Source organism: Manis pentadactyla, chromosome 15, assembly GCF_030020395.1.
Source record: "Manis pentadactyla isolate mManPen7 chromosome 15, mManPen7.hap1, whole genome shotgun sequence".
NCBI classification, from domain to species: Eukaryota; Metazoa; Chordata; class Mammalia; order Pholidota; family Manidae; genus Manis; species Manis pentadactyla.
The window spans coordinates 16601774-16628400 of NC_080033.1; the positions used below are offsets into that span (position 1 = coordinate 16601774).

The 26627-nt window shown below is 44.5% G+C and overlaps 1 long non-coding RNA gene across 1 annotated transcript; it reads right to left on the reverse strand.

The window, feature by feature from the left end:
• Positions 1 to 7510: 7510 nt before the first annotated feature.
• Positions 7511 to 16057, reverse strand: LOC130681023 (uncharacterized). The gene is made up of 3 exons (XR_008994060.1): positions 13663 to 16057; positions 12761 to 13033; positions 7511 to 8035 (listed from the first exon to the last, which is right to left on the reverse strand). It is a non-coding gene; the product is annotated as an uncharacterized LOC130681023 (long non-coding RNA).
• Between the last annotated feature and the right edge of the window lie 10570 nt (positions 16058 to 26627).

The window sequence follows — 26627 nt, forward strand, 5'->3', positions numbered from 1 at the left end:
AAAAGAAATGATGGGCACAATATATTTGATAGGCATTATTTATAAATATTAAAGCAATATTCATGGAATGGGCAGCAACCATTTTAAAGAGTGTACCTTGCCTTCCACAGGGATTAAAGGAAACAGGATTCTCCAATGTGGGCATCACAGAAGCTAAGCAAAAGTCTTAGTTGTTTTAAGAACTTATTGAGCATCTGCTAAGGGCCCACATACAGTGTGCTCTGCATGCATTACCTCATCGATTCTTTCACAATTGATTTCCTTGAAAAGTAGGTATTAATATCTCCTTTCTACACATAAGAAAACTGGGTCCAAACAAGAGTGTGTGACTTTCCCAGAGTCCTGCAAATTGTAGACTAAGAATTGGAACCCATTGTTGTCCAGTGTACTGTTTCACCAGTCCTCCCCTAAGGGACCTGGGGCAATATCTGCAGATGTTTGTCATTGTCACAAACTGGGGGAGGAGGGGCTGCTCTTCTGTAGGTCCAGGCCAGGGATGATGCTGCAGGACAGTCCCCTTTGGAGAGAATTCTCTTGCCCCAGTGTCAGTAGTGCTAAGGTTGAGAAACCCTGGCCTCGTGTTACCACAGGGAGGCTTCCTTCTTTCGTCTCAGGGATAAAGTATTTCATTAATACAGGTTTGATGGTATGGGGTTCCGTAAGGGGACAGTGCCACTTCAGGAGGTCCACAGCGCCAAATACCGCTGAGCCCTATGAGAAGTGATGGAATCAAAAGGGCCAGGAAGACATGGACACGCTCAACAACTGAATTAGAACCTTGGCCTCCTTCTGGGTCAGGAAGTCCACCCTCAGGAATCCTGGCTGTGGAACGCAAGCAGGGGTCAGTTCCACCCCTGCTCCATTGAGCAGCTGGTTGTCCTGGGGAAATTCAACTGATCTCCCAGGATTCATTTCCTACATCTGCAAAATGAGGATGTGAATGCCTCGCTCAAAGCGTTGGTGGGAGGGTTATGTGAAATAATGTAGTAGTGTGTTTGATGAAGGATGAGGCCCACTGTGGGTGTGCCGTGTTGCCTGCAAATGAACCTCCACATGGAATGTTTATTTGCTCCATTGCCAGCATCTAAGTGGCGGAAGCTGGGTGCCCACCCAGTGTTGAGTCCGAAGCCTGTGCTTTCCTGCCTGGCCGTATCACCTTCCTCGCATTCACCTTGGCCTGATAGCATTGGCAACCCCTGAGCTGATGATGACCAGCCTTCCTACCCCCACGCCCCCCCAGCAGAATGCTGACAAGTGATGCTTCACTTGGGGAGGATTCCCTCGCATTCTTTTCCCCACGCCCCCCTCTTCTCCAGCTGCTGGGTGGAGCCCTCTGAGGTCACACTGCAGCAGAGCGAGGCACCTCCTGGGAGAAGGAGCGCTGAGGACAGCTGGCGTCCCTGGTCATCTTCATGCTGCACCTGGCAGATCTCCTCGTTTGTTCTGTCTTCACGTATTAGGCATTCAGTCCAGCAAAATGCCACTGACCCAACACCTCCGACATGCCAGAAACTTTGCTGAGAACTCTGTATGCCTTACCCTATTTCATCCTATTCATTCACATGGCATCCAACAAAATTGTCAATAAATATTTGTTAAACAGAAGATTCATGCAGTGATCTTATGAAGTCAGAGGCACACAGCCATATTCTACCAAAGCCTCAGAGAGGCCAAGTAACATGCAGAGTGTTCAGATGGGGGCTGTGGGAAGGCCCAGCGCGAGCCAAAGCCCACAGTCTTCACCTGGACAAAATACCAATGCACAATGTGTGAGAGATTCTGTGCACACACTGACCAGGGTGTATGGACAGAAGTCTCATTCCCAGGGCCGGCTGTGCATACACCCACTGCTCTGACTCATGACAGTATCTCCTTCAAGTATTTACTTATTCAACAGATACATACTGAATTTCTGTATTGCATTCTAGGTACTATGTTGGTCTTTATAAGAGTAAGAAAAAACCAGACTAAAAACTCCTGCCCACATATAGTTTTCACACCAGTGAGGTGGGACGTGATGATCCTGGAACAAAGAAAAATATACAATACATAATATACAAATTCTGAGTGTTACTAAGGATATGAATGGGCTGCCCAGGTAGAAAATAAAGCAGGTGTGTGGGAAAACCGCACGTAGCAGGAAGTATTTAGATAGAGGCCCTGAAGGAGGAGGCAGACATGCAGAGGGCCTAGGAAGTATGTTCCACATTGAAGAAGCAAAGGCCCTGAGGCTATAAAGACCTGGGGCGTTTGAGGAAGCAAAAGCACCTGGCATGCCTGGCATGTAGTGGACAAAAGAGAGGCTGCAAATGCATGACAATGACATTATCCTGACTTTTCTTGACTACACTAGCTGTAGGATAACTCCACTGCTCACAAGCTGGGGCACCTTATTCTTAATAACTTTTGTGGATTGAATTGTGTCCCCCTAGAATATCCACGCAAGCCTGAACCCCAGGTACCCGAATGTAACTTATTTGGAAATAGGGCTTTTGCAGATTGATTGGGATGTGAATTAAGATGAGGTTGTCCTGGAGCTGGGGGCTTCTAGACCAGTTTGACTGAGGACTTCAGACAAAGAGAAGAGACACAGGCACAGATACACACAGAGACCAGAATGCCGCACGAAGACCCAGATGCACCGAGAAGACAGCCTGTGAAGACAGGGGCAGGGGCTGGAGCTCTGTGGCTGTGAGTCAAGGAGTGGCAAGGGCTGCCGGCTGGCACCTGAAGCGAGAAGAGAGCATGGTCCTGCCCGTGCCCTGATTTGGGACTGCTGGCCTTGAGAATCATGGGAGAGCAAAGTGCAGTCGTGTGGAGCCATCCATTTGGCTGTAGTTCATTAAGGCAGCCCTAAGAAACACAGTGACTCATTATTTGCAGGGATTCTCACCACTGATCATGATCTATTAAAGCTGAGAACCCCTGCTTGTGAATCTACCATCCCTGAGATGTTAGGGGGCTTCTCCTGGATCCCTCAGCTGGTGACAGGCACAAGAGGGATCCCAGCCCTTGGACCACAGTGCCACAATGCTTTCCACTCTTCCAAATGGCCTCCCTGGTGCTTCTTCCCCAAAGGGGACATCGTCAGAAGGCATGCCACCTTGCAGAATGGTGGTCGCAGTGTCCTGGTGGCCACCTAGGCAGTGGGCAGGTCCGTAGTTGCAGCCTGAGGGCAGCGTGGCCCGAGGTCTGGTTCTAGATCTTGGCCCAGCAGAAGGCGTTCTCGCTGCCCAAGCTGTTGGCACTGCATCTTCTTTCACCCTGCAGAGGGTCGCTGCAGGTCCTCAGATGTCCTGCGATTGGAAAAAGGGGGGAAAATGCAGTTCTGCCAACTGCACCCTCTCTGTGGGGAGGTTTGGATTACCCTAACATGGACTTCAGGTAATCAGGGACAAAAAGAAAGTTCCATTAGCCCCCAGGTGCTCCTTTGCTTGAACAAGTGTTTCTCATTAACTAAATAGCCTTGTTGTTTTTTTCTGTCCTGAACTGCAGTTGCCTCTTCTTACCAGCCAGTAGTTCTTTGTCTAAAGAGCTGTTTTAAAGAATTGAAAAGGAGTATGTTTCACCCAACGCTGATGGATTCTTTGGTGCCAGGAGAAAGAGGCCTCTGGGATGCTAATGGCAGGCAAGGGTTCAGGTGGACCCGGGCACCAGCTCCATGATCTGCATGAGTTAGTTACCTTTCTCAGAGCGAGAATTCCTAATTCATAGTTAACCTCCAAATTCAGTGGAATAATGTACACGGGGCTCTCATAAGTGTCTGTTGTTTGTCAGCACTTCATCAAGTGCCCTCATTGCATTATAGACGTACAGCGGCCTTGGGAAGACAATGTTTATGCAGGAACTGGGGCCTGGTGAGGTTGGCTTGTCAGCATCTAGGATGCCTACTAGGCTGCTCTGCCAGGTGGTGCACAGGCACCTGGACGCTTTCTGCTGTGCCACATGAGGGCATCTGGAATGTTGTTTTGGTGCCAGAAGACAAGCAGGAGAACAGTCTTCTGCATTTCTCTATCCTGTCCGTTTCCCCGGGGAACCTCCAGGAATGTGGGGTCTGAGATCTTACCCTACCTGAAAGCTGGCCAGTTAGTCTGCCAAGGTGTCATGGATGTTGGCAGAAGACCTGAGACTCCTAGGTCAGCGACAGAGGACTTTATTACTCCTGGTAGAGCAACCAGTGCAAGCCTCCTGTCCGTGCAGGCTTCCCTTGCCCCAGCTCCCCCGGGGCAATGCAGAGAGGGCCAGGTGACGCATGCCATGGGGTAGGTGTGTCCCTGCAAAGGAACCATAGCTTAGGGAACCGGAATCTCTTCTGCGGGAGGGTAAGCATGCCTGCCCTGCCCCAGAGGGAGATCTCTCAGCCTCCCAAGGTTTTCCCTTTGCATCCTTAAAAAGGTGCAAAACAAAGGCAGTCAGTGCTCTGCTCCCAGGATGTGCAAGGATATGTGAGACTCATGGAAGATTGTCCCCTGTGGCACCACCTCTCCCACTTTTGTATCAACTTACAAAGCACTAGCAGTGGAGCCCCGCTGTTCTCAGCCCCTTTCTGCTTTTATTTCAGGACAGGCCTAGGAGGGAAAGAACACAGTCCTTGGAATGTGGAACAGCTGGGGTGGCTGGAATTCAAGTCTCAATCTGCTTCTGATTTGCTGTAAAACCTTCCTACCTTCCTCAGGGGACTTCTTGTTCCTGTGTGTCAGTCTTGACATCTGTGCAATGGGGATAAGAATGCCTACCTCACAGGGTGAAAATGTTTGGAACAAAAGAGGTGCTTAAAGAGTCCCGTCTGTTTCATAATTTGAATCGGCATGCGATTACATTCTTGCCAAGGGGCCCGTGGAGGCAGGAGGAGGAACTTTATTTTGAGTGGCCGTGTCTCTGCAGGAAGGGCACAAGGGTAGAGGTTGGCCTGACGATAAGTGACATGTTCTGAGCCGAGCTGCACAAACAGCAGCTTGCTCTCCCTCAGCTCCCCTCCAGGCTCACAGGTCCTCGTGGAGGGAGGCTCACGAGCAGGCCAACCTCTCCTCCACCTAAAGTAAGGGCATCTTTTGACTTTCAGGTGGAGCCCGTGTCCCTTGACCTGTGCACATTCCTCTCGGCTCCCCATTTCGCCTCTATTAATTGAATGCAAAACGCTCTCCATTCCCCCACCCCGCCCCTCCTTGGCCTACTTTCTGTGCCACCTTCGCCTGCCCAGGGCCTGGCCCTCAGATTCCTTCCCTAGCGCCCGCCCTTACTGTGCAGGCAACCTAACTCATCGTCAGCACCTCCTCCTTCTCCCTTCCCAGCAGCGCTTTGTCTTTCTCACTCCAGATGGGCCTCAGCCAGCCTCAGGAGGGGGGGCACGGGGTGAGAGGGGGGGTCAGACATACTCCTCCACGCTCAGCTCAGAATAAGGTAGCCAGCCCTCCGATCTGGCCTGCTTCTGGTTTGCTCATTTCTATCCCTTTTGATTTCTTAGGCAGGGACACAAAGTACACCCTTGACTCCTGGAAGGGTCCCGAGTCAGGGAGGGCCAGTGGGCTGCCGATGAGCAGGCCTCCAGTTCCCTGCACATCCCACGAGACGTGGACCTGCCCCAGGAGGACAGCAACCATTTCCTCGCTGTCCACATTACCATTCTGGGGGTGACCGCACAGTTCCTTAGACTGACATCTCCATTCTGATATGTAGCAGGTATGTCGTGTCCGCATGGCTTCTCAGCATGGGTAGTGATGGAGAAGGAACATGTCAGTTCATTCAAACCAATCAATTACCCACACAGCAATCCACCAATCTCTACCTCTCTAATCTATCTCTGTATTGGACATCCTATTTCAGATGGCCTAAGTGTTACTGATTGGCACTGTGGCATGGAAGTCTGTATATTCTGTTCTTTCTTTTTCCTGATGAGGAGAATCTCTACAGTTCAAAGTTTATGGACATAAATTAGTTTCCCACTTCAAAACCCTGGCCCATGTGGCATTCACTATTCTGCTACACACATGCCACATCTGCCCTGTGGGTCTTGGAGCAGTACTGACAAATATTCACTGACCATTCAGCGTTTGCATGCTAGGATATTAGAAGTCTCATTCAGAACCTCCCATAAACTAGAAGCCTAAGAAGAAGGTTTAATTTTGATCTGAAGAAAAAATACAAGGCAGTGCTGAGGCCAGGGTGTTTCTCCACTTTTTTTGTTCAGTGAAAGCAGGGGATGTGATGTCAGATCCCACATCACCAAGTGTTCCCCCAAGAAGAAACTATACCAAGAAATACTTGCAGGCTCTGGGACACCAAGAGAGGCATGGCAATCGGTGGGAGGAGCCACTGCAGAAAGGGGGGACAGCAGAAGCCGAAGCTTGGCGGTGGTCCTGCAAGGGACACGCATTCATCATTAGAGTGCTAGGCAGTGGGTGCTGGGTCACAGGGCAGAGACCTCGTTTGCCAACTGGAGTCTCTGAGCCAAGTCCTATCATCACCCACGTACTGAACGGAAGTCTCCTCAAGTCCCCTTTCCATGGCTCTGAAGTGGTCCTAGTGCCTGGGGTGGGTTCTAGTGGCTTCAGTTACACAAAAGAAGGGGTTGAGATGCCTAGAGGGTCTACCCTGAGACCCTGCAAAATTGCAAAAGGATTATTTATGTGCATTTATCCCTCTTTATCGAACAGATTTTTGCATTCATTCTTTATTGAACAGATTTTTAAGCTACAAGTGTAGAAACAGAATGGTTTGTGGCTTACTGAACCATTTCATTTCTTGAAAACTTTCATATGAGATGTTGAGTGGTATTTGTTTGAATTAGACATTTTATCTAATCCTGCACAATGTATACAATCCTATGTTTTATCAAATCCTATGCAACCACCCTTGCTGAAGCAACAAAGGAATGAGTCCCAGGACCAGACTGTAGGAGAATGTGACAGTTACGGACCCGCGCTCATCTTCAGTCCAGCAGACCTTACTCATCTGGGTTGTTCTCTAAGGGTGGAAAAGGTGACTCCTTCCTTCCTCTTAAATCATCCAGGGTCCTTGATTCAATGTCCCTCCCATCATCTGTCCTTCTTCCCACCCCCTTCTATTGAAATCTGTCCTCAAAAAGACACACTTATTGGTTGCATGTATCTTAGCGTGATTGTAAGTCACTAATTCTGTAGCCTCAAGAGGGCTTACTTCATTTCTCATCGGGAACAAGATGTTATCCCCAGGGACTGGATGTCAGGAGGAAAACTGCGGGTGGCCTCCGAACAGCAGTCAGCTAGCAGCTGAGGCCTCTCCCTGACTCCCCTAAAATGTACATCTTTTCTGTCATCATCCAGACACTTCCTTGAGCCTTAATTTTTCTCATTTGCAAAATATGTTAGTTGTATCAACATCAGATGGTTTTAGAAAATAAAATAGCAAAAACCAAACATCTCTGTAGAAAGCACCCAGCATAGATCTTGGCACACGATAAGTGCCCAGTATGGTAGTTATCGTTGTCACTACTTTTATTATCTCCATCAATATTAGGGGCTAGGTGAGAAGGACAGATATAATCACACAGTGAAACTTTCTAAGACATTAAATTTTATTTTAAAGCTTTAGGAAAGATATGTCTCCGCTACACTCAAACACACTGGAGATTGCATGTAAAATATGATCGTAGTATGAGTTTGTGCCTTAAAGATCACAGAGAACCTGGGCAATGAAGCAGCTCCTTTTAGAGCAGGGGTGGAGGGGTGAAGAAGCATCAGCCTGGGTGTCCGAACAGCAAGGAAGCGATCCTAACCAGACAGAAAAACGCACACTTTGGGACATCGCCTTCTGAATGCGAGGACAGTTTTCCTCCCGGACTTTCATGCTGGAATTTTAAGTTCTTTTGAAGACAGATGTATCCAATTCAGACTGTGGTTCAAAGACCGTAACACACTAAACACGCTGAGGAGTCGGGTGGTCAGGTTTCTAATTTCTGAGTGGACATGTTGGAACTTCTCACCAACTACAGGACGTCCTGGTGCTGCAAACATTCCTGCGGAGATTCAAGCCGCCAGAGGTTGCACATTTACACGAGCTGAAAGGAAAGATCCAGGTGAGTGAGCAACAGCTGGGGTGTTAGACAAGGGCCACCCTGCTCCCTGCAGTGCTCTTCCCAGGTGTCTACTGACCACCAGCGGGTTCCTTCATTGCCCCATGCCCACTGAGGGGACAGCGAGGAAAGACCCCCAGTCTACCACCAAGGTGCTCAGGATTTAATGAGAGTCACATTCACAACATGCCGTACAGACTAAAAGGTCACAGAAGCATAGCGCCTGTGGTTGCTTATATTTCTAGGGGTTAGGGAAGCCTTCTTAAAGGGGTTGTTGCAGACTGAATGTTTGTGTTCCCCCTCCCCCAAAACCCATATGTTGAAACCCTAATCCCCAATGAGATGCTGTTTGGAGTTGGGGCCTTTGGGAGGTGATTGACTTCAGCTGCGTCACGGGGCTGGGCCCCGGTGGTGGGATCAGCACCCTTACAAGAGGCGCCAAGCTTCCTCCCCATCCCGCGTGAGGACATGCAGAGAAGGTGGCCGCCTGCGTGCCAGGAAGAGGACCCTTACCAAGAATGGAATCTGCTGGCACCTTGACCTTGGACTCCCAGTCTCCAGAACTGTGAGAATAAACGTCTGTTTAGGCCACCCAGTCGGTGGCATTCTGTTATGGCAGCTCAGCTGCCTCAGGCAGGGTGAGCACTGGACTGGACTCTTTTAGGATCGAGTTCAACAGACAAAAAGGAATATTCTTAGCAAGGAAACAACACTTGGGGAGGAGTGTCTTCAAGCCCAGCTTGGACACCTTACCAGACTTGTTTTTTCTCTTTGTGACTGTATTATATAGTGAGAAGAAAGAGGGATGAAATGGTACCAGTTGTGAAGGGCTTTTGTGCCAGGCTGGGGAGTGTGGCTTCAACTTATGGGCAAATTAGTGGGTTTCTCCCAACCAAGTCACACCTCCCTATTGACTAATTCAGCATTTCTGCATCCTGCCCTGACATCCTTTTAGTCAACTGCGATGGCGTGTGCTCACTGCTAGTTATTTATTTCTCTCTCTCTCTCTCTCTCTCTCTCTCTCACTAGCAGGAGTTTAAAAAGTAAGTCCTCAATAGGTATTCAGATTAAGCCTCTGAGAAGAGGTGACATTTCAGCAGGGGCTAGGTCGGGCTGAGGGAAGAGCTTTCTAGATAGTGAGAGGAGCCAGCCCACAGGCTGTAAGGCTGGGTAGACTTGGTGTGCTTGCAGAAGATAAAAAAAGCTCATGAAAGGGGAGTGGAATATGGGGAAGCCAGAGAATAGTTTAGAAATCTAGGACTTGAACGCTTTGTTTGGAAATGCCTTGACCTCTGGCTCTTCCTCTGCTTCAGTTAAGTCCCTAACAGCAAACAGTATCTGTGCTAGGTGGCCCCGTACATGTCCCCCAGTGATTCCCACCTCCTGGCCCTCACATCCTTGTGAGATACTCTCCAACTGAATATGGGCAGGATGTGGGACATGCTTGCAACCAACACAATACAAAGAGGTAGCATGCCACTTCCAAGATGGGGTTATAAAATATTGTGATTTCTTTCTTGCATTCTTTCTCTGACTTGCTTTCTCACTCTGATGAAGCGAGCTGCCCTGTTGTGAGCTGTCCAAATGGTAAGGCCACATAGCAAGGTCATGAGGATGACCTCTGAGGATGACCTCTTACCAACAACGAGATAGGAACCAAGACTAACAGTCCAACAATCCTACAGAAATAAGTTCTTCCAACAACCACATGAGCTTGGAAGCCAGTCTCTGGGTGAACTTTCAGATGAGACCCCAGCCCAGGCCAGCACCTTGTTTTCAGCCTGTGAGACCCTGAGGCAGAGGGTCCAGATAAGCTGTGCTTGGATTTCTGACCCATAGAAACTGTAAGATAACAAATGCATGTTAAGTCACTGAGTTCATGGTCCTTTGTTGTGTAGTACTACAGTGATGTCCCAGGACCCCCCGAGACAGAAGGGAGTACGTGGGATGGGAGAGAAGCTCCAGTGTGGCCTAGCCACAGAACCACACAGCACTAGGCCTGGCAAGTTCCGGGTGTGGCGCTACGGTGATATTAGCACAGACTTGCTGCAGACAGCTCTGGCTCTGCGGGACTGGGGAAAGAAGCTTCTAGAATGAGTCAGTGAGTCCACATCTTAGCTCCAGCTCCCACAGTCCTGAACAGGCACATCCTGTGGAGTCTTCTGGGCTCACACGGAAATGGAAGCACCTACTTACATTTCAGCCAAGATTGCAAAGAGCAACTGCTATCAGCACAGCCTAGCGAGTCAAAGCAAGGACGTGGCGGTACAGGCAGAAAGAGAAGTTTAAGAAAAATATCACAGAGCTCATTCAGAAAATCTGTTTTCCAGCGAATGTATCTGTGGGTCTGAAAGGGGCTGAAGGTAAATGCGGCAGAGCAGTGGGCTTTCCGCTTTCTGTTCTCCCTGAAGTTCGGGGAGAGGATCCCTCAGGGCTCAGCTTGCCGTGTCATATGCCTTGAACTTTAAAGAAAACAAAACAGTGAGTACCTAATGCTTTTTGGTTCGCCCTTAGTGCACTTCTGAACTTGCCGAAAAGGCCAAAAACTTTCTCCAAATCATGGTTAGTTGATATTTTAACATTTTAATCAGGGTTTATCTAGAGTTAGGAAGTTTGAGTTCTGCCCCAAATGTATGAATCTGCAGCTGTGCTTTAGGACGGCTGCAGATGCTGGGGAGCTGCTGCCTTCCATTCTGTCCATACTTACTGCTTTTATCTCTTTTAATACATTAGGGTTCTAGGTGTGATTACATTTAAAAAACACAAAACGAGGTCCAGTGAGGAAATAAAAAATATTGAAGTGTCCCCAAAACCACTTATTTTGAGCATCTACAAAAGATATTGCCCATCTAAACCAGGAGAGATTATATGCATTTTTATATTTAAAATATACTTCTCAGTATAATTTATTGCCAACCAAGGCATCTTGCTCCCTGCTTCTAAAGGATCTCGTGATGAGGCAGATGACACGTGACACTATGACAGGAGGCAGGGCTCACGGCCGGCTCTGTGTTGCCAGGGCCTGCCTCGGTTGACCGGGATAATTAAGAGGACCCTTTCTCACTCTTAAAAAGAGCTTAGTTTGAAAGATACAGTCCATCCTCGCTAAAGCTGATAGGCCAAAAAGTCACATGGGGGTAAAAAGAAGTGCCTATCAACTTGCTGCTCTGACAGCGCCTGCATTGGGGTGTGGGGGGACTTCATAATATGGGTGAATGTAGTAACCACATTGTTTCTTCATGTGAAACCTTCACAAGAGTGTGTATCAATCATACCTTAATCAAAAATAAAAAAAAAAGAAGTGCCTTTTGGTGAACTCAATCACATTTTCTGCTTCCACGTTAGGTAAACAAACATTGATCATCAACATTTATATAATCAATTTATATAGTGACAGATTACATTCTAGGAGTTTACTAAGCCATACATTTCTGGCAATTTTCTAATTTTCTTGACCAATATGTAAAATTAGGTCAAGGGAAAATGACCGTTAGTTGACTCACTTCTTCCAGCTGTGACAGTTCTTCCCAGTTGCCATGGATAACACCCATCCATTGGAAGCATAAATGTCTGCTTTCCTACATGGAGATGATGACTATTGTGAATTTCTGGGGAGGGAACCTACCACCCACACTGTACTTTCTTTTACTTTCTACTCCTCCAAGGAATAATTGTAAATCAGAGAACAGCTCTGTGGAAATCAGACTGAAAGTGCCTATAAATCACACTTGTCATCATTCCCCCAAACTGTGGTTGATTTACGATACACCCTAATGCCTCATTGCTATGGCCACACCATTCTCGTGATATGAAATCACATACACACACCATCAGGGACTACTTAAAACTATACAAAGGGAGAAATGAAAACAAAACAGAAACAAAGTTGGAGAGCATTGAGACACGTATAGGATGCAAACACATCAGTGGAAAGTCTGGGAGATGCTGGAAATAAATGTTCACACTACGGAGAGTTGGGGGGGGGCAATCACTTGGTCCCCACTGGATTATCTAAGCTCATGGAGAATGAGGGGGCATGCAGATGCTGAAATAATCACAAATGTTTGTCTCTAGGTACAAAGATGTCCCACGACTTCATCCTGAGGCACTCTGAGTTGGTTATTTCTAAAGAAAGGAATGAATGGCCAAGGTTCGCTCCCAATGAAAGCTGGGAGAAGGTTTCCCAGTCATGTTGGGTCAGAGCGTGTTGGGGGAAATTTAAGATTTGGGCAGGGAAAGGAGAAAAGCTAGAGGCAGTGAGGCTGGCTGATGGTCCTCTTCCATCCTCACCTAAGCTGGACAGTGGAGATCTGGGAAGAACCTAGGAGGACGGCCCCGTATCTGTGTCCCCCCAGATTAAAATCCCAGAGCTGGGGTTCAACTTCCAGCATCCACCGGTATTACCCCAACAACATACTTCCTCAGATGAGTCAATATTTAGGCTCGCTCTCAGTGGAAAGTCCTTCATTAAAAAAGTCTCCAAGTCCCACATATTCCAGGAATCTGTCTGGGATAATTTTCTAAAATATTTCAGCAAGGAGAAACAGTCAATGATGAAGTCATGAGGGAGGCTGATGTGAGACCTAACTGTCCTCCTGACTGCCACGAATTTTCTCTCCCTCCAGGGCACATCCAGACTCAGCTAAAACCCACCGAAGCCGCGTGTGGAATGTGCAGAGACACAGAGAGAGGCATCTGGCCGGGGCTCACCTGTGCCGGGGCAGCCCTGTCTCTTCCAGCAGCCTGTCTTTTCCAATTGCAAATTATTTCCTGGTGACGAATACTGGGAGATGATTCCACACTTGGGAGTCTTCTCCCTTCGCATGTTCTACCACTTAATCTGTTTCATTTTGCTTAGTTCCTTGTCATCACTAAGGGAATCTCTTGGTCACATGGAGTTGAGTTCAAGTCCTAGCTCTGTCTCTTGTAACCCGTGAGACCTCGATCAAGTTATCCAATCTTTCTGAGTCTCAATTCTCTCCTCTGTAAAGTGGAGATAAAAATAGGTAGATTGCAAAGTGCTTATGAGGATTAAATGGATAGAAATAAATTGGCCTATTGCCTGACATATAGTAGGTACTTGGTATGACTGTGTGTGTGTGTGTCCTCAGAGAAACAGAACCTGCAGGATATGTATTATCTACCTATGTGTCTATCTATTGGAAGACAGACCTATTTTAAGGAATTGATTTAAGCAATTGTGGAGGACTGGTAAGTCCAAAATCTGCATAGCAGGCTGGCAGGCTGAAGACCCAGGGAGACTTGCACTTCCAGGTCAAGGCAGCCTGCTGGCAGAATTCCTTCTTCCTCCGGGGACATCAGCCTTTGTTCTATTAAGGCCTTGAATTGATTGGATGAGGCCCACCCACATCATGGAGAGTGATCTGCTTCCCTCAGAGCCCACCAGTTTAAACTATTAATCTCACTCAATAAACACCTTCATAGAAACATCCAGAATAATGTCTAACCAAATACCTATACACCGTGGCCCAGCCAAGTTGACACATAAAGTTAGCCATCACAGTGGCTAAATTTTACATATTTAAAATTGGGAGCTGTGCCACCCCTTAATATGCATCAAATTATTATAGGCAGTGTAGACTTACTAATACCTTTGAGTCCTCACTGACTTTGTGTGGAAAAAAAGTCCAGTAACTTTGGCGGGTCACTACAGACCCCACATTGTGGAACTCCCAGATTCATTCCACGTTGGTTGTCTCTGCCTCTCTGCCAAATCTTGAGTTGAGCAAAACTCTCCTTTCTCTGGCTGACCTAAAGCAAATGTTTTGGGGAAAAGGAAAAAAACAAAACAAAAAGGAAGCCTGTCTAGGCAGGGATAGATGCTGAGGAGAAAGGAAATCCAGTCACTCTGTCTTCATGAGAGACAAGTGACCCCTCCTGGAACTGTAAACTCCTCATTTTGGCTTCATTGGCACCGTGCCACAGTTTGGATGCAGAGACACAGGTTTGTCAGTTTCCTTGAGGTCTGGAGTGGGTAGTGAGGCCTCTATTCTATTGCCACCCTAAACAGATGGAGCCTATTTTCCCTCACGACAATCTTTGGACCCCGTTGAAATAAGCCTTTTGCGGTATGTAAGGTGGGCTCAGTCGAAAGGCACTTGGACCTTTGGATGGGTCACTAGCACTGCAAATGGATGGCATGGGCACCTGCGGCTCACGAGCCCTGCTTGCTGCAGCTCGCCTCTCGGTCTCCTCCTTCTCTCTCAGGCTGTGGTGTCTCTTGCTGTTACTCAGGTATAGATGGCTGCGGCCACACCTGTAAGGCGCCTCCACTGAAGGATGTATTTGAGAAAATGCTATCCTTCCCGGTCCTCCCCTGCTTGTGACTTTTCATTTTCTTCTTGATGCCAGCAACCATCTTGGAGGATCAAACTGATGTGCAGCAAGATAGGGCAAGTTAGGTAGATAGGTCTTTGGATGTTTTTGGTTGTTTCAAGACAGTTATTCGATTGACCCCATTTCCATGGATGTCTCTGCATAGGAGGTTTCCTAAAGATGCCCACATCCCAAATGTTTTTCTGAGATGGCCATTGTTTCTATGTTTTCTGCCTCTGTTTTTAGCTTACATGTGAGGAGAAGGCTTTTTCTCTCACCGTCCACATAGTCTCCCACGTAACTGTGCCATTATCCTAAACTGCCTCTCTTGCTTCTGCCAGGCCACCTAACAAACTCTTACTCATCCCACAAAGGTTAGTGATATGAAATCACAACCAAACTTACCTCCATGCAGGATGCCTTCTGTGCAAAGTCAACTGCTTTCTTCTTTGTTCCCATAGAACCTATATGTCTCTGTTAAAGTTCTTATCAAGTCAGTGTAATTGTTAGTCACATTTCTCTCCCTGCTACATTGTTAAGTTTCCAAAACAGGAAATGGGGAATTTTCATCTTTGAATCTCCATCACCTAGTAGAGACAACAGCGCAAAAGACCCTTAAGAGAAGTTCATTGGTTGAATGGCTGGATGGATAGAAGGACCATTCAGATGATCTCAGAGGTGTCTCATATTTCTAGTTCTAGAACTTTGTCAAAGTCCTAGACTTTACTGTATGACATAAAGCAACTTCTTCGTTTTTTCTCATATGTCAACATGAAGATGTCTTTTGGTGGATAACCAGATCCTTTCCCAGGAAAAGGGAAATCTGTGCTTCCAGCATGCTGCTAGGTTTCTGTATGGCAGGCAGCTTCCAAGCAAAGATTCATCACTTTTGTATGATCTCAGCAACCTACAACAAGCCCTGGTCATGTAGTCATCACAGCCAGGACTCAAGCAAAAAGTGCGCTTTCAGGGTTATTTATTACCTGATTCCCTGGGATGAGAAAAGAAACATTACCCTCGCAGAAATCCTTCTCTCCAGAACTCACATATCCCGTGCAGGCAGCTTGGCAATGTGGTCAGGACCGCACAGACCTTGGGGACACCAATATACACACCACAGGCTGAGAGATGCAAGTGGGAAAGCCAGAGTTCAGGGGTCAGAAACCAAGGGGCAAGGCCAGGAAAGCAAGTCATGAGCATTATAGACACCCAACACTGGAAAGGACCTAAGGTCAGTGGCTTCACCCTGGATCAAAGGCACCTTTTCTCGGTGGAAATTCCGCACCTCCTTGATTCCCCACTGTGATGTTCAGCTCACTGCAGGCCGAGGCCATCCATGCTACTGTCAGAACACTGAGAAGCAATAATGGTCAAATTCTATTCAAACTCTACCAAAGTTGAGCCCACGCTATTGGAGAACAAAAGCAGCTGTGGTCTCCGATATTCACATGTTCCTGCAATTAGGAGGGTGGGCTCTGCATTCAGTTGTCACAAGTACTAGTATTGAGTCAAGCAGGTGCCAGCTGCATGACTGCACCAAATATTGAGCCGCTCTCACCCTGTTTTCTCTCTTGCATAATGGGAGTAATTACAGCACCCAAGTCATGGTATAGTGATGAGGTTTATATGAGATGACAAACACCAAATGTTTAGCACCATGATTCGCATAAACGAGTGACATTTACTGAACACTTACTGCATCCAATAGCACATCGATTGCCATTCAGAGGATCCTCATTTTCCTCTTCAGCAGACAGCTGATTAGGACAGACACCAAAACATGTACTGCCAAATACATCAGAACACAAAAAGGAGACTGGAATTGGAATAACTGGTTCCAAGACTCAATTCTGCTGCTTCGAAGAGCTGGATTGCCTTTTGTAAGTCACTGTGGGCATCAGTTTACCTGCCTGTAAATGAGAAGTTGATACTTGGTTAATAAGCATGAACAGCTCAATCCCTTGCCATTTCCAAGGAGGTTAAACTGCTTGACAACATTAAATCTAAGCAGGGAGATCATTTAAAAGCTGTTTTAAAGTGTGGCATGAATTTTCCCCTTGGGAAAGTCCAGTAGACACAGTCCCACTTTCCACGCTTCCCGCAGTGCTCATGCGCACCAATGTAAAGTCCCTGCCCTAGACGGTCTCTCAGTTTTCTCTTCTAGCCTAGAAATGTTGACCCATTCATTATATTTATGAAAAACAACTGATGGAAGTGATTACTCAAAAATTATAATAGATATCTCTTCATCTGTCAAAAAAAGGTCATGAAAATTGTATAGAGGAGAACAGTGGTATGATATTTCATAAGCTCAGCAGTGTATTTAAAAATAACTGAAAGCCACATGCAGTGGAATAAAAACATGGAGGATCAGGATTAATATTCATTATCTTAAGCTTGTGGACTCACTGAACTATGGTGTATTCATATTATCCACCCCACAAAGAATTGGAAAATCATTAAACCCACAAAAATTCCATTTGTGTCTGTGCTCATATTTCCTTCTCCACCCATTCATCAATGGCTCTACTTTTTTCCTTCTTATCAGGTTCTAATCTTTACAGAATGTATGGAGAAAAAAGGAAGAAGCTATGCCATCCCTGAGATGGGTCTCCTGCTTTAAGACAACAATGGTTTCTGGGGTGGTTGTGAGTGGGGTTCCTACTGTGTAATTATAGCTCAGTGTGACTTAGTTAAACCAGGTCGGGCTCTTCCTCATGCTGCACTAGGCTAGCAAGGAGAGCAGAGAGGTCAGTGATCCTGAGCATGGACCCCAGTACATGGCAGACTGGGCGGGAACACCCCGGGAACATGCAGAAGGCTGCATCGGCGTGGACTAGACTGCAGCTGCGGAGCGGGCGCCCTGCGTGCTCACCGATGAGTTCTCTCGCCTCTGGAGCACATAAGCCTCCTTTCCTAGCCCGTTGCATCCAAGAAGGGTCAAGTGACTAGTTCTGCTAAGAGAACATGGGCAGAAGGGGTGGACAGTTCTATGTCTGGTCTTTAAAACAACCCACAAAGACAAGACACTCTCTCTCTCCAGATGACTCTGGGGGAGTCTCTGAAAGGCCCTAAGGGACATGGGTGACTAGGTGAAAGTCACCAGCACACACCACCTGGAGGAGAGCCACCCCTGCAGAGCACTGGACCTGGACGTTGTAAAAGAAATAGATTGTAAAACATTAAGCCACTGAGATTTGGAGATTGTTACTGCAGCCTAGCCTAGCCTTCCCTAATATAGCTACATAAAAGAAGGTATATCTATATGTCTCATATATGTGTGTGTATGTATACATATACACACACACACACATCTCTGTATCTGACCAGGCTGATGCCCCATGATGTTCTTCTGTATTACACAAAACTCATATTGTCTTTATCCCAGACCAGTGGCTCTCAAATCTGGCTCATTAAGCAAATCACCTGTTTGGGAAGAAAATCCTGAGCTCTCTCCATACCCATCAAATCAGAATCTCCCAGACTGAGGCCAAGCCACTTCTTAGACATACAGGAGATGGGCCTGCTGGGGCTAAATCGAAGCCCCTTCAAAGGGCCAGTTTGCCCCTACCCAGAGATTGGGTAATGCTTCTCCAGGTGCATAGGTTAGGACATTTTGGTAGGCTTTCTAAGCTCTACGAGATTATTTTGAATTGAAGATTTTAAATTATGTACTGGCAGGAATCAAATATTCAAGTGCAATGGTTTAATAAATTTAAAAGCTTCTCTCTGTAGATGATGCAATAATTGGCTAAAGCTGAATGCCTGAAATACCTACCAGTAGGAAGGATTTAAATGCTCAGTTAAAACAACTTGAGTTTCATTGGTTGTAATGGAAGTACTTATATATGTACATGAGATTTGTTCCCCAGCTCTCTAGCTTGGGTATAGTTTCTGCCAACTTTTCCCTCCCCCAGGTAAAGAAACTTCTCTGCCCCTGGAAGACAGGAGGCAGCCACAGGATGGGCGTGGGCCATCACCGGAAGTCACAAACGAAGCCCGGCCTGAGGGTCCTCATTCAGAGAGCAGAAGAGCGCCAGCTGAGTTGTCTGACACTGCTGCTTCTTGTTGATCCTCAAATATAACATCCCCTCTACCTCAGGGCCTTGGCACTTGCTATTTCTGCAGCACTCTTCCTCCAGATGTCTGTCTGCAAGACTTGCTCCTGCACTTCCCTTATATATCTGCTCAGATGTCACACTATGCCTGAAGCCTTCAATGAAGCAAGAACCCCTCAGTAAGCACACACACACAGGTACACACACACAGTCCTTATACCCTGTTTTTTCTCTATAGCAGTTTCACTATCTGATATGTTAATATTACTTGTTTATTTGTATGTTTCTTTTTCTCTCACTCACATGAGTTCATGTATCCATAGGACTGGCACAAAAGTGGGTGTGAATAAATATTTTGAATGACTAAATAGCCAACCTTATACCTCTCAAAGATCAGTAAATTTAAATAATCTGAGTATCTGGGGGGGGCTTTAAATAAAAGATGAATATGGGCTGTGCCCTGATATCTTGGATTTACAAATAAGGGGTTTTCTTATGACAAGATAGGACAGTTTTCCATGCATGCTGTCTAGTGTTTTGCTTTATTCTGGACAAATTTGCCACATAAGCCATTTTAAAAGAGTTGCCCCTAAAATGTTTAATTTCTCATGTCTATAAAAATATATTTGAACTAAATACTATGTTTTCTATTTGCAAATTTATATTTTAAAATACTATATATATAGGAAGCCCAGAGCTTGCAGCTGGGCTATGTCTATAACTCAGGGCTTCCACTCGAAGGGATGTAATAAAGTGGCCTGGTGGCCAATGCAAAAGCTACTGAGGCATCCCCACCCCAGCACCCAGTCGGGTGACATGGGAAAGTGTCCCCTGGTCAGGATGAGAAGGTTAAAAGCCCCCCTTTCTCCTGCTGTCTCAGTGCAGGATTGGCGGTAACCAAACTGGCATGGAGGTTAGGTTTGCCCTCGGTCCTACCAGGACCTTCCCAGCCTCTCCTGAGGCCACTGTCTCAAGCCCTGCAGGGGTCTCGTCCCCACCCTCTAAGAGCCTGACCTTATCCTCAACCAAGCAGCCTTTCAGAGGGAGAAAGCATTGCCATTCAAGTACTCTTTAAAGCTGTGTTCAAGAGAAGAGGGTTAGAAGAAAAACACACTCCATTATTATTCACCCATGAAAATTGTTGCTACTTAAACAAAAGCATTATTTTTCTGTAAAGAAATATTATAAGAACATGGACTCAAAAGACTAATATTTTATTGCATTCCACTTATATTGACCACATATAGATCATTACCATTTTATGTTAAATGCAAGTTGCTGCAGCGAGATGAAGCATTCAGACTATGAAGACAGCTGACCCGGGGTTTGAATCCCAGCCCTACCATTTACTGGCTTTGCAACCTTGGACAAGCACCTTCACTTTTCTGAGACTCATCAGTAAAATGGCAAAACAATGCAACACATCGCTGAGGATCACTGTGAGAGTTAAATAATGCCTGGGCCATACTGAGGGCTCGGTTCAAATAAATGTTAAGTGTTATTGTTATTTCTTAACATTATTTAATACAGTAAATATTTTTAATTGTCTTATGAGACATTGAGATTGACAATTTTAGTTCAGTTTAATTATTTCTCACTGACATATTTCAAATGAAAACACTGTAAAGACACAGTATGTAGTTAGTATAAAACATCCGAACTTCAAGATAGAGAAATGTGCCCAAATCTCATACCTTTTGCCAAGGAGCTGAGTGTCCTTAGGCCATTTACTGTGAACTCTATGAGCTTTACTTCCCTCATATATAAAATCAGGATAAAAATTCCAACTTTCAAGGTTGTTGTGAAGATGGCAAAATGAAAAAGTAAATTCCCCCAGCTCACAGTGGGCCCCCTCATGTTACGAAGGAGTCGATGGCAAAATAAAGAGAAAAACAGCATCAATGACTCTTCATTTAGGCCAGTCATTAGCTAACAATCCGCCACAGTAAATGAGAAAAGGTTCACTGAAGTCAATAAAATGTGATGTCAAGCCTAACTCATTTTTACAGTATGACCTACTTTCAGCTATTTTCGATTCACATGAACGACCGAAGTTACAAGGAGCTGATTCTGCAGAGACTACTCATTAAAAGCATTTTCTTTTCTTTCCTTTTCTCTATGGCTTTCAACTTTAAGGGATTACAAAAACAGATTTTCAGTTACAAGCATCCTTTCAAAGACCCCTGGCACTAATCTTACCGTGTGACTTTCAAAACCTACACAGTGTCAGAGGTCATTGAAGAAGGGGTGGGAATGGGAGGACCTGCAAGAAAGTGGGTTGTGGTCCCATTCAGTCACGCAGCTTCCATCAGGCAGTTCTGACCTTAGACAGATCAGATCTTAGCCACCGCAAGTTTGCAAAAATAAAACTCTGAATGAACTTCTCCCTTCCTAAGGACCAGTACATACGGTTAGCTTTATGCTCTGTGGAGAAGGCCTGGCGTGCTGGTTTTTCATTTGCGACACAAATGTGTTTATTAGACACTGTCCCCAAATCACTGAAGTGCCATTGACTCGCAGACAACAAAATAGCTGAAGGAAGAAATATTTTCAGATGCTTTGCAGTGTCTTTGTAAAGTGCCATTGTCTTTTATTTACAGTATTCTTTAAACGATTTGATCTGCCCACTAACAAAGATGGAAGAGGAAGGCTTTTACCCCCACAGGCCTAAACAAGGATTAATGATAGCCAACCAAATTTTCTTTTTTTCTCCCTCTTTGTTCTTTCAATCTATTTTGGAATCAAGTCCAAAGTCAGTCAATAATGAATGACAGATTCATTTCAATCACTTTAGAATAAGTAGAATGTTCTAATGTTCCATCCTGTACATGTGAAATGCTTGTGATTGTAGTTAAATGTAGCAGCACAAATAAGTCATGAAGTAATTGGCAGTCACACAAGCCTTTTAAAGAAGAACATAAATTTTTTCCCTTAAAAGCCTCCTTTAAAATAAACCTAATTAAGACATCTTCTGATAATATAAGTTATCTTCTGATAATGTTAGCCTCAGAAAGCGATTTTTAATCATTTTTAAAATAGCTTTTATTTTATTCTAATTTTAAACAGTAATACAAGTATATGGGAAACTGGATACGGTATACTGGAACTGAAATTATCTTTGCAACTTTTCTTTGAAAAAAAAGCTACTCTGAAGTAAAAAGCTTACTTTTAAAAAAGTAATACTTGCTTTTTTCTGTAGAATTGGAAAGACACAGAAACTTGTAAAAAAGAATAACACCTATAAAAATAGGTATACATATAACTATATGCATATACATAACTTCACATTCTTTCTCTTTGGATTAATATGTCATATTCCCATGTCATTAAAGATTCTTCATAAATATTGTTTTTTTTTATTTTTTATTTTGTGAGGGCATCTCTCATATTTATTGATCAAATAGTTGTTAACCACAATAAATTTCTGTATAGGGGGGTCAATACTCAATGCACAATCATTAATCCACCCCAAGCCTAATTTTCGTCAGTCTCCAATCTTCTGATGCATAACGAACAAATTCTTACATGGAGCACAAATTCTTACATAGTGAATAAGTTACATGGTGAACAGTGCAAGGGCAGTCATCACAGAAGCTTTCGGTTTTGTTCATGCATTATGAACTATAAACAGTCAGTTCAAATATGAATATTCATTTGATTTTTAAACTTGATTTATATGTGGATACCACATTTCTCTATTATTATTATTTTTAATAAAATGCTGAAGTAGGTAGATACGAGATAAAGGTAGAAAACAGAGTTTAGTGTTGTAAGAGAGCAAATGTAGATGATCAGGTGTGTGCCTGTAGACTATGTGTTAATCCAAGCTAGACAAGGGCAATAAAACATCCACGGATGCAGAAGATTTCTCTCAGAACAGGGGGGATAAATATTGTTTTAAAGGGCTGTTTAGTATTATATCCTATGGCTAAATTCAGATTTATTTAATCATTCTCCTACTACAGAACACTTCTTACTACTTTCAGCTGTTGGAATTAGCTATAGAAATAATATAATTGTGCACATTTCTGATCATCTCTACAGAGATGGACACACATTTTTAGACATGACTAAACTATTTTCCAGAAAAATGAACTTCCCCTTGAAGAGCATGCATCACCCAACCCCAGCTCCAGGCACTGCCGATGACAACCGACTTCTGTGATGGAATGCTGCCAGCTTAGCCCACGATGCCTCCTGGGAAGAGCCTCAGGCCTATCTGCTGTGAGTCAGGGCTGCTAGAGCCAAAGAAAGGTGTGAGATTCACAAGTCTCCAGGTAATCCTGCCAGCAAACCACCTCCTGATTCACCTATAACCAAAAGCCAGGTGCATTTACTCAAAAAAAAAAAAAAAAAATCCCACTGAAATCAAGAGTAAGAGAAAGGATGGCTGAGGTACAGAAGGATTCTACCAAGAGTCTGAAGTGTCCCATTTGGCCCAAGATTATTCCCAGCAAAGGAAACACAGACAGATACGTGAATATTGTGTGTAATGAGTCTGGAGAAACCATATCTGGGGGTAGGAATATTGTTTCCCTAGGAGTTATTTACAAATTTGAGGGCACTTCTCTTCGGCAGAATGACAAAAAATCAGTATTGGATGGGAGGGGGTGTAGGAAATCTGTGATATGTATGTGAGTTCCAGAGAAAGAATCATTCTGCCCCAAATACCAAGCAGAGTGACATTCTTGAAGATTATTTTGTCTGGCCAGAATGAGGGAGGGAGTGTCCTCTTTTTAATTTTAAATTCAACATTAACATTTGGAACTTTAACATAAAATCTGGCCTTTCTCAAAAAATTATAAAACCTGATAATATGGCCAAAATTCTCCTGGCGACAACTGGTGGGAAATTAGTGGCTGCCACCTTGAGCTGAGAGGCCCGATCAGTCGCTCTCATTATTACCTGTCTGGCAAACCCCATCCTAACACCAAGTCTTTCAAAGACCTCACCAGTCCCAGAGCAGGGAAATGCCAGGACGCCCCCGACTGCCCTTCCCTCAGTTACCAGAAAGGTCTAGCACAGGGACCTCCTGCCAGCGGTGGTTTCACTCTGGCCAGTGTGCCTGTCTTTTAATCACTGTCTCATTTGCTTCCCTGGCCACCTGGGCTGGACCACCCAGAACCCTCTTCCGGGAGCCTGAGAGCAAGTCGTCCGGTGTCAGCCTTGTTACTTCTCAATGCCGCCACCACCACTGTGACCTTCACCACTGCCCTGACCACTCGTGCATGCTGCCCCCTTCACAAAGAATCAGCATCCCAGATTCCAGAGGAACTTCACAGGGCCACCCAAAGCTCCAAACCAAAAAGCCTAAACAGAGCATGGGGCCAAGAAAAAAGGGGACAGAAATAACATTAAGGACCCAGCCAAGGAAATGGATCCCACCAGCTCTACAACGCCTGGTTTGGACCCCTGGTGTACTTCTCATTTGGCTTTAACACTTCATCCTTCTAAGTCCCAGTTTCCTCATTGATAAAATGGAGAAAAAAAGACGTCTTTTACGAGGTTGCTGGCGGTGTAAACTAGATCATGAAGGTGAAAGTGTCCTTCACGGGTCCTGGCACACAGCACGGACTCAGTAAATGTTAGGCGAACGTGAAGATTATAGTTGACTTTAAAATGTTTATTTTTAACAGAAAAATATCACTGGACACATTTGAAGCTGCAAACCGCCAAGTCCCAGATTTTTTTGGTCTGAAACCCTCAGTTATATAAACTTCTCCCCAGATAGTCATTGCCTGATTTCAAGAGGGACGATAGTTCCACCAAAATCCATAGACCAGAGTTTTTCCCTCAATGTAGATACAATACATTAACTACATCTATTAATCACATAATATGCCCAGTTTAAGGGGATAAAAAGATATTTATATTGTAGCCATTGCCTCTCAAACATCATTTCTCTACAGAAATACCTAGACATATATTATTAATTAATTTTGTATTAATAATCTATTAGAATTGTCTGTTAATAATTGACATACACGATTTATAAAAATAAATATAAATTTTTTATGAGTTATATTTATTAATCATCACATGAAAAGAAGTTTTATATCAATACCTCTACTATCCTGAAAAATGTTTGTGATTCTTACAGGGTGGGTGAATCACACAGTGATTCGACCATTTAAACTTATTCAATACATTCATGTCCATCCCTTCTGTATATCATTTTGAATATTTTTCTTGAGTGCAGTCTATTTCAATAATTGTTACATTATTTCTAGAGTTTCATTCATTATTAATCAATGATATATAATCAATAATAATTTAGCCTCTATTTTACAGTGTTTCATCTCTTATACGTGTTTCAAAATCCAAAGATCAGTCCATCATTTTACGATATACAGATTTTGGTTGTTGGCTGCAATTACAAACTTGTTCCTTGGATAAGGACAATTGCATCTTTTGTCCCCATCAGAGTATCAAGCCAGTCTTGCCCATATAAACCTAACACTTGGTCTTGGATAATCTTTCTAAAGGGTTTCATGGCAGTCAATGCAGCATCACCTTATTTGCACCTTTAAATATTTATTCATAAGTAATATCGGCCTATAAAATAAACTTATAGACATAATTACAAATTTGCCACAATCACAATTTTTCATGAAGATAAAACTAGTTAAAAACGGAGAAAGACATGAGCAAAAGTAAGTAGAGATGTTGAGAACCTGAAGAGGAAAACTACCTTTCTGTATGTAGCAGCGTGATTAAGAGGCTTGTCTTTGTAGCCAGAAAACACAGGTTTGGCTTCTAATGCTGCAACACAGGGAGATGTGAGTTGGTACGGTTTTTACATGCTGTGCCTAGGGTCTCCTCATCTGTAAAATAACAACAACACTTCCGGAGTTGAAGATACAATCAGTTGTGACATACAAATCAATAACAAGTGAGTCTACTTTCACCATATATAAAGCATAATATATAAACTTATGAAATCACTTGTTAAGAGAAAATATATTTAATGAGTGTTTGTGAATGAAAAATCGTGAATATCAATGGTCATGTTAACAGTAACACAAATCTCCAATTTCCCTGCAGTGCCATCATATTCTGACTGACTATCAGTATCTGGGAAGTGGCAGGATGGCCCCCAGGGATTTAGCAATAAAGGTTATCTCCTTATCACAGACCATCGCTGGGATTTTAGGGAATTTCTCTTTTATTATGATGTCATCATTTACTTCAGAGGATACAGGTTAAAGTCCTCAAATTTGGCTCCTGACCTTTGCCAATATCTCCGCACTCCTTTCTAAAGGTCTCTCCCACACAAGGAGGCATCTCCTCAGTGACTTTGGAGGCCGACTTCTCCATGTTCACAGAGTGGCCAGGGTTATGCCCTCAGCACCGTATGTCTCCTGAGCCTCATCCAGGCCATCACAACAAGTTCCAGAAACCCCATGTGGACAGAGCTTAAAGTTAAAGCTCCCAGCTCCACTGGCTTCTTTATTGACCTGTCATGGATTTTGCACTTGCTTATAAATAGAGTTGTTTTTATATATGTGTCCAGTGAATGAAGCCAGAAAAACATCACAAAGAAAAGGATCTGAGATACTGCTCCAGCATGCTTGGCAAAATAACATCCCCTACTAACAGCTTTTATAATCTCTCCTATGTTTTGTACTTTGGACTTATGACCAAGTGGATAGATATGGTGTTCATCCTGTACAGATGGAACCATCAACTCCCACATATTCAGAGGACCAACCATTCATCCAGATCTTCTTCTGAGACCAGAGCTTCCCAAAGAATCCTGGCCTTGGTGAGCACCTTTCTATCTTTCTACATCCTCTCTTCCATTTTTGCAGTTCATATGGTGAAGTTCAATGATCCCAGTTCATGGCTGACTACCATCACTGCACAAAGGCATTCCTGTTTCCCCACTTATCAGCCCCTGTCCTCATGAGCCCAGACACCAGAGTGTCCAGACACCACTCTACCTACTGTATTCACAATATAGTTATTTTTTTTCTTTCAGTTTCTGCTGTGTGTTCAGCAGCACTGAGCCTCTGTCCTCACAGAATTCAAAATAAAAAAGGGCAGGATGACATGATATTGTACATAAAAAACCCTAAAGAATCCACTCCAAAACTACTAGATCTAATATCTGAATTCAGCAAAGCTGCAGGATACAAAATTAATACACAGAAATCTGTGGCATTCCTATACACTAACAATGA